Source organism: Equus quagga, unplaced genomic scaffold (assembly GCF_021613505.1).
Source record: "Equus quagga isolate Etosha38 unplaced genomic scaffold, UCLA_HA_Equagga_1.0 97997_RagTag, whole genome shotgun sequence".
NCBI classification, from domain to species: Eukaryota; Metazoa; Chordata; class Mammalia; order Perissodactyla; family Equidae; genus Equus; species Equus quagga.
In genome coordinates this window covers 1-8052 of record NW_025804281.1, presented here as the reverse complement: position 1 = coordinate 8052, position 8052 = coordinate 1, and the positions used below count along the sequence as shown (strand labels likewise).

At 42.1% G+C, this 8052-nt stretch overlaps 1 pseudogene; it reads left to right on the top strand.

The window, feature by feature from the left end:
• The first annotated feature begins 7226 nt into the window (after positions 1-7226).
• LOC124234634 (olfactory receptor 5-like) lies at positions 7227-8044 on the top strand (annotated as a pseudogene).
• The last annotated feature ends 8 nt before the right edge of the window (positions 8045-8052 follow it).

Sequence of the window (8052 nt, the reverse complement as noted above, 5' to 3'; positions counted from 1 at the left end):
TTCATCTACTGTCGCCCCAGCCGTATCAAATCCATGGACCTAAACAAGGTGCTGTCAGTCATCTATGCAGTGGTCACACCCATGTGCAACCCCATCATCTACTGCCTGCGAAACAAGGAGGTCCATGCCGCGCTGCGGAAAACTCTCCACTGACCTTGATCCTGGTCTTGGGAAGTTAGACCCCTTATCTTCTGATTGAAAATTTTTCATGGCCCCCAAAACACCATAAATAAAATTGAAAGGCAAGTGAAATACCAGAGAAATATATTTTCCAGCTAATCTACAGTAAATTCCTATCAATCAATAACAAAATCTTAGCTACCCAAGATAAATGTGAACAATGTCCATGAGAAAGCAAGTCATCAAGGATGAATGATGAATGATTGATAACTCACATGACAAGATGTTTAACTTTATTAGTACACCAAGGAATGCAAATTTAACAATTCAATTACTTTTATTTCTCTAAAATTGACACGTATTTCACAAATGTGTCTATATGATCCCACAAGTAGAGATAGATAACGTACAAGGGCATTCATTGCATCTTTGTAATGAAAAAAGATCAGAAACAACCTACATGTCCATCCAGCACATGGGTTAACTGTATTACAGTACATTCATTCCAATAAACATTGGACTGTTAAAAGGAAACAGACTTGTGTGTCTTGACTTGGAAATTTGGCAAGGATATATGTTAAATAAAAAATCAAGTAAAACATTGTATGAAATTCTTTCATCTTGTATTTTTTGTTAACCTTCAATTTTGATATAATTTCAAACTTACAGAAAAATTTCAAGAGTATATTGAGGCAGAAGGCCCTCTCCTGTGATCTTCAGATGCCTTAAAGCTTCTCAGAGCAAATTATGAACATGCATTTGCATGTTAACCTGCTCCCCAAAACCCAGAATTGATCAACTGACAGCAGGAGCAGTTTCTAATTCATCTTCATGCCTCAGGCTCCAAGCACAAGACGAGACATTTGGGAAGAAATAAGTCAATGAATGATGGCCTGAGGCTCCTCCTCTCCTTAAGCCTCTGCAGAGCATCAATAAAAAAGTTTTCCACTTCACCACTTCTCCAAATCCACAGAGACCACGGGAGGTCTCTGGGGTCAAGAGCTCCAGTAAGCCTGCCTCCCTGCCTCGTTCTCACTGTGAGGATAGTCAACTCAGTAACTCAGAGCATCTAGAACAGTAGAGAGAAACAAGGGTGGGGTGGATGCCTCTTTCAGGACCGGGAACAGCTCCTTCCAAAGTGGACTGAAAAGCAATTCCTCCATTCCTTGGCATCTCCTCCTCTGAGCAGACGCCCAATCGATGTGGGCATCAGAGCCTTCTCCACGTGCAGCATCAGCAGGAAGGATCTGTACCTGGTGTCCTTCAGCCATCAGGTGAGGACACAAATTCTTTGGGGGTGAAGATAAGGAACAGCAGGAAGAATTTCTTTTATAGAATACTCAAGGAATATCTGGTACCAACTCTAAATACTATCGATATTAACTGATTTAGCCCCCAGAAGTAGTTGTTATATCACTATAGACTATATTAATACACTCTACTAGAGATTAACACATCTCTAGGCATAGATAGGTCAAATGGCTTCTTGAATACAATACAATTAGTAAGGGAGAGACATCCTTACTCATGTTTATCTGACTTCAGAGTCCTTGCTTTTAATCAGTCTGTTCTACCATCTGGAAGGATCTGGTATTTGGTAGCTACTATTATATAGAATTGATTAATTCTAAGGAAAGAACAATTACTCCGGCATTACATGTTAGGCAAAGGAAGCTTAAATGAATTCAGTGGCTTTGTTTTCATCATGCCACTTGAAACATTTGAAAATTATCAGTGTGCAAACAGTTGGATGCCATAACCCTGGTTCATTCACGTCCACCACTCCTGGAACATTGCTTCTTTTTACAAAGCCCTTACTTGAAAAATCTTTGTGGAATGGAGTGGAATTAAAGACTTCAATCAGACCAAAGTCTGTTTTTTCATGAGAGAAATTTTGAGTTTCACTTAGGGCAATAAGATTCAAACCCACTTCTGTATAACTCTGAGCCCAAGATTTGACCCTGACACTATATTGCCCTTCCTTAAACAGAAAAGGAACTGTATATTTCAAGGTAGGAATGACTTTCTCTATACTTGAATAATACACATCTGAAGCATGAAGAGGTTAAGTTAAAGCCTACTCAAGATAATAGAGCTAGTGTCTCATATTCTTCTATGAGATGGTTAGTCAGGTGTGGTCACAAGAGAAGACAGAGTAGAGGCTCAGTAAAAAACAAAGTTTTATACTCAGAGTTCCTAGAGACAAGAGGATCACTATGCAAGGTCACGTGGGAAAGACACCAGGGAGGTCAGAAGCCAGAAGATGCTTGGGCCACTACCTTTATTTCGGTTTCTGAGGGAAAAGCAAGGGAGGATAGAGCAAATAACTTGGACTGGCTAGTTTGTATAATTTCAGCAGGCTTTGGGCTATAGGGTTGGTCCCTAGTTGCCTGGCACTTGGCCATGGGATGACTCAGGCAGAGGAATATTGCCTCCTGGGGTGCAAGGGACAGATAGAGGAGGTCTGGTTCTAGATTGGTTAGTTTGCATATCAAAGGCATGTTCCTGGTTGACTTTTTTGCTATCTCTAAAAATTGTCCAGCCCAGGGAGTGGCAGTCTCTCTCCAGCCAGAAAAGTTTCTTAAGGTGTCAAAACATCATAATATACAGAAGAAAATATACAAAATATAGTTAGAAAGCATCGTGGTCCCAATTCCTCTAGGGAGCAGAAACAAGCTCTTATTCACCACTATATCACCTTTGAAACTAGCACAGCTGTTGGCAAATAATTCATGGATTACCAATGTTTTTGAGATAGAATAGCCTTTGAATATTCTGGTTCTGAACTTCAGGATGCTTCTGTGACCCTTTGGGGGTGCACATATTGGTTCCTCTACAGATTATTGAGCGATATCTCAGTATATTTGACATCCTCAGTCAGGAATGGTAACTCAGAAAAGGATTCGTGGAGGAGATGGTTGTTGAGTGGATATAGATGGGAGGAGAATGATCAGAGGCAGAACCAGGAAGGAGACTGAGCAAGGAATCTCAGGGGAAGGGAAGGGTGGAAGGAGAAGGGAGGATGAGCAGTTCTTCTCCAGAACAAACGAGAGCTCCACCATCCAGAGCTCGACCTAGGATGACTCCAATATTGATGACAACACCACTTGAAGAACCATAAACGGTTTAGGTGAGGGGTCTTGTTTAAGATTGCAGAGAGAGTGGCTCCAAGCAGCCAAATACAATTTCATAAAGAGCCCGGGTTCAGCACCAAGGACAGCCCCACCAAACAGGACTGATGTTCAGCTGTGAGGAGTCCTTGATCGGGAGAAAGAATAGATTCAACCCCTAGGACTGACATTGGTGTGAACTTTGATAAAAGTCTGAAACTTTATAGCCGCTAACTATATATGTGGCTATATTTTTTATTTAATCCTCACAATAACTCCATGAGGAAAACTGGCAATATCCCCACTGTACTGATTTGGAAACTGAGGCTCAGAAAGATCAGGGAGTCCAAAGTCACATCACTAGGATGAAGTATAGCTGAGCTTTTCTTGGACTGATGTGTGACTCCATAGCCTACAAAAAAGAACAGTAATTGGACTTACATCCAGGAAATATTTGTTGGAGTGCAAGTTCTACTATATGGTTGGGAAAACTTACATTGCTGGATTCACATCTCTGACATCAGTTCCCCAGCCCGACAATAAATGCAGTAATGTATGTACCAGATTAAGTTAGCTCATATTCCTTACTCTTTCCCTGAAACTTTAAGATCAAACACTTCCTAACCTTTACACATCTGGCTTCTCAGAAAACTGATTCTCTGTAACTAGAAAAAAAGTGATAACAACAAAACCTTTCCTGCATGAAGTTCCTCAGGATTTCCTCTTATATAACTTGGAAGAATCTCTCTCAAAACCCCTTTCATCCCTAACATTCTAGCGCACAGTAGGCATCTTTCTTATGAAAAATTGGCACACTGGGACTTGCCCCGTGGCCAAGTGGTTAAGTTTGTGCTCTTACTTCTCTGAGGTGGATTCCTCATCTGCAGAATTGGGGTGATAATAGCGGCCTCATAGAGGTTCTGTGACTTCTAAGGATCTATACTATGGCAAAAGATCAAAAGCTTTTAGCACACCTGGCACTTAGGAAGAGCTGAATACATAGTAATCATTATGACTACTAGTCCCACCATTATTATTTGTTTGCCATTTAGAATACTAGAATCAGATGTTTATAATAATCAGGAAGAGTGAACAGAGTGCAAGGATTAGAATGATTCTGTTTTTTCCTTTATTTGCCATTTAACTTTGAGCCACTAACTTTGACTTTCTGAATCTGTCATCCTTCTTACCCAGTAATGGTAGCAATAGCTTTTTTTTTTTTTATAGTATATTTGAGAGAATAAAATAACATGCCAAATTCTTGCAAGAGTGCCTGGAACATTATATTGAAGAAGGGACTTAAAATTCTCCAGTGTTTGCTTCACTGTTAATTGCGGCAAATGACTGCAAAAATCCTACATTCCCAAGGCTTTATGTGCACTGGCCCTTGGACGCCCCTACATTCTCATCTCCTTTCTGATATTCTTGCTTCTAAGCAAAGCCCCAAGGACCTCCTCATGATTCATGGAATATGCTATTCCTTCTCACCAAAGGCCTTTGCACTTGCTATTCCCTCTGTGTACAATTCTGTTCGCCTCAACTCTGTGCATTTCTGGACCCCTCTCATCTTCCAAGTCTCTATTCAAATATCATCTCCTCAGGGTCACTTCCCTCGTGGCCTGAATTAACGTAGCCAGTGCCACCTCCACCTTCTCACTCTCTGGAATCAAGCTGAAATTTAGAGTTTGTTTAATAAAGTCTGTTCCCATCTATACACATTGAACTTCATTGGAATAGGCATATTCCAACTGATGGGCCAGCACAGCCTTTTCTCCGTTAGATGGTGTTAGATGTTCTATTTCACCAGAGTTTTTGTGAAGAAGAAATGAGTTAATACATGGACATTCTTAGAACTGGGGCTGGCATACAGTAGGTGCTCAATAAATATTGGAAAATATTCCTGCAGACATCAGCGTTTGTTAAATGAATCCAAAGCCCTCATGCCCTCCATGGATGCACATTACATATAGGGTGAAGCCCAAATGCACTAGCCTTGTGTTCAAGCTCTTTTCACGTGTATCCTTACATTGACCCATTTACTTTCATCAAAACAAAATCAATGTACCAGGCACTGAGCAGGGATCTGGAGATTAATAGGCAAATCAGACCTTCTATGATCTTTATGATGTCTCGGGAGGACAGTGGAGATCCCTAGCATGGAACTACAGTTATGTTGCATCCATCCAAGGAACTATTCTGCACCTATTAAAACAGAAAATGTCATCTCCATACAGATATGGAATTAATTTCAAGATATATTATTAACAAAAATTTTGAGGTGCAGAAAGTATGTCCAGTATGTTACCCTTTATGATTAGCGAGACCCATATACCTACACAGGAGAGTGTTCCCAAGAACCATTTCTTGAGGTCCACCCAAGAAACTGGTTTGGTGGTTTTCTTGTGGGGAGGGCTAATGGACAAGGTTGAGAGCGACATTTACTTGAATGTTTTTTGTTACCTGTAAATGTATTATCTTATAAGATAAGACGTAAAATAAAATGCCTTTTACTTACAAGAATGCGGAGACAGAGAGAGATTTCTATTCTCTCTTTTCTATAGAGGAAAATTGAATGGGAGGCTGTCAGATCATCTAAGGGTCTTCTACACAAACCTGGTGGCTGAATCTTGACATCATCAGCCTGGATGTTGGTCCAGGGGAGAATCGCCAGGTGTAATCATGTATTTTCCTTTGATGGAGCAACTTGGTGTTGTGCAAAATAGTGACCATTACAGAGAGTGGCCTGGAAGCCTTGGTCCATGAGAAACTGATGTTGTCTCTCTTTCTCACAAGAAGTCAGCTCCCCACAGGTGGTCTCTGTATGCTCACTCATGTATTCTCAGTGCCTAGCATATAAGGGGAAGCTCAATAAATGTCATTGAATGAATTCTGTGAATGATATCTGATAGTCAGAAGGACTGTCTAGTTGAGTTATTTGCCAGCTCTCTGCTCTTCATGTCTCAGATGTAGAAGACTTTTCTGCCTCCCTGGGCTTGATTGTGACAATGTGGTGCAAAGGAATTGGCACAGCACCAAAGTTTGACCCAGCTGTGTTTCCTTCCCAGTCCTGTCATTTCCCAGCTGAGTGATCTTGGGCAAGTGAATTTAGCTATCTGCACCCTATACCTGCCCTTTGGCACAGAACCAGAAATAGAACAAGGTGGTTTTTTGGCAGGTTACTCACTCACAGTAGGGGCTCAATGAATCATAAAAGTTTTCATGATTAGATTGAGTGCCCCAGTTTACCTCAATAATTTCTTCTGCGGGCCTTAACTTTCTCAGATACAACAGTGTGGAAATAACATAAGTATACATATACGTGTATATGATCACAGAGATTGAATACAATAAATGACATTTCCAAACCTCTGCTGAAATGTGTGTCAATTTTTGTGGGAATCCCTCTGTGATTCAGAGAGGAAACTGCCCCTTTGTCTTTCTTGAGTATTGTACTTGGTGAACCACAGCATAATATAATTCTAGAAAATAAAATTACGTAAGAGCAGAGGAACACGTTTACAGGAGAGAGACGACAGTCTGGCTCTATTCCAGATTTACAGAACACTCATAAATTCCTGTGTAGAGCATAAAGGAATGGAAAAATTTATTTAAAAAGAAAATTTTCTTCAGAACTCAAACAACAGCTCTAATTTCTTATTTGGTACAGCAGTTTGCCGTCCTTTGCTTCGCTTATATTATTATAACAACCTCATGGGAGGCAAATGTTAGCCTCCCAATTTTCAGGTGGTGGAGTTGTTTGTACGAAGACGTAGCTTTACTAAGAACAACCGGAGTAACCAAGACATTCGCTCTCATGTTCAGAGTTTATCTCATGAATCTACATCGTCTGTCTATTTAACACTCAATTTCCGACAGAAGCAGGGCTAGAAAATTCACTAGAGTCTCCAGGCACTGTAACATCCTACTGATAGTTTTTTTACTACTGTGTCCCTCCAGGAACCAGAATGTGAACAAACTTTATTTGTCTCTCTGCAGATGGAGAGGTCCCTGGAGTTGGCCAACATGTCAAGAGTCCAGCAATTTGTCTTGCTGGGTTTGTCCACAAGGCCAGACATAAGGGATGTCCTGTTTGCCATCTTCCTGACCTCTACCTGCTCATCCTCCTGGAGAACACACTCATCATCTATCTCATCTGCAGTCACAGTGAGCTCCACAAGCCCATGTACTTCTTCCTGGGCAACCTGAGCTACCTGGAGATGTGCTACGTGTCAGTGACCATGCCCAGCCTGCTGGTGGGGCTGTGGACTGGGCCCTACAATATCTCCTTCACAGCCTGCATGACCCAACTCTTCTTCTTCGTCTCCCTTATCTGTACGCAGTGCACCCTCCTGGCCTCCATGGCCTATGACCGCTATGTGGCCATCTGCCGCCCACTCCACTATCTGCTGCTCATGAGGCCCCAGGTCTGCCTGAGTTTAGCTTCGTCCTCATGGCTTGGTGGGCTGATGGTCTCAGCAGTCAAGACAACATGCGTTGCCACCTTGTCCTATTGTGGCCCCAATGTCCTCAACCAATTTTTCTGTGATGTCTCCCCTCTGCTCAACCTGTCTTGCACCCACGTGGCCCTGACAGAGCTGGTGGACTTCATCTCCGCCATTGTCATCTTCTGTGGAACACTGCTGGTAGCTCTGGCCTCCTACTCAGCCATTGGGGTGGCTGTGCTCCGCATGCCTTCAGCTGCTGCCCGACGTAAGGCCTTCTCCACCTGTGCCTCCCACCTGGTTGTGGTGGGCATCTTCTACTCAGCAGCCCTCTTCATCTACTGTCGCCCCAGCCGTATCAAATCCATGGACCTAAACAA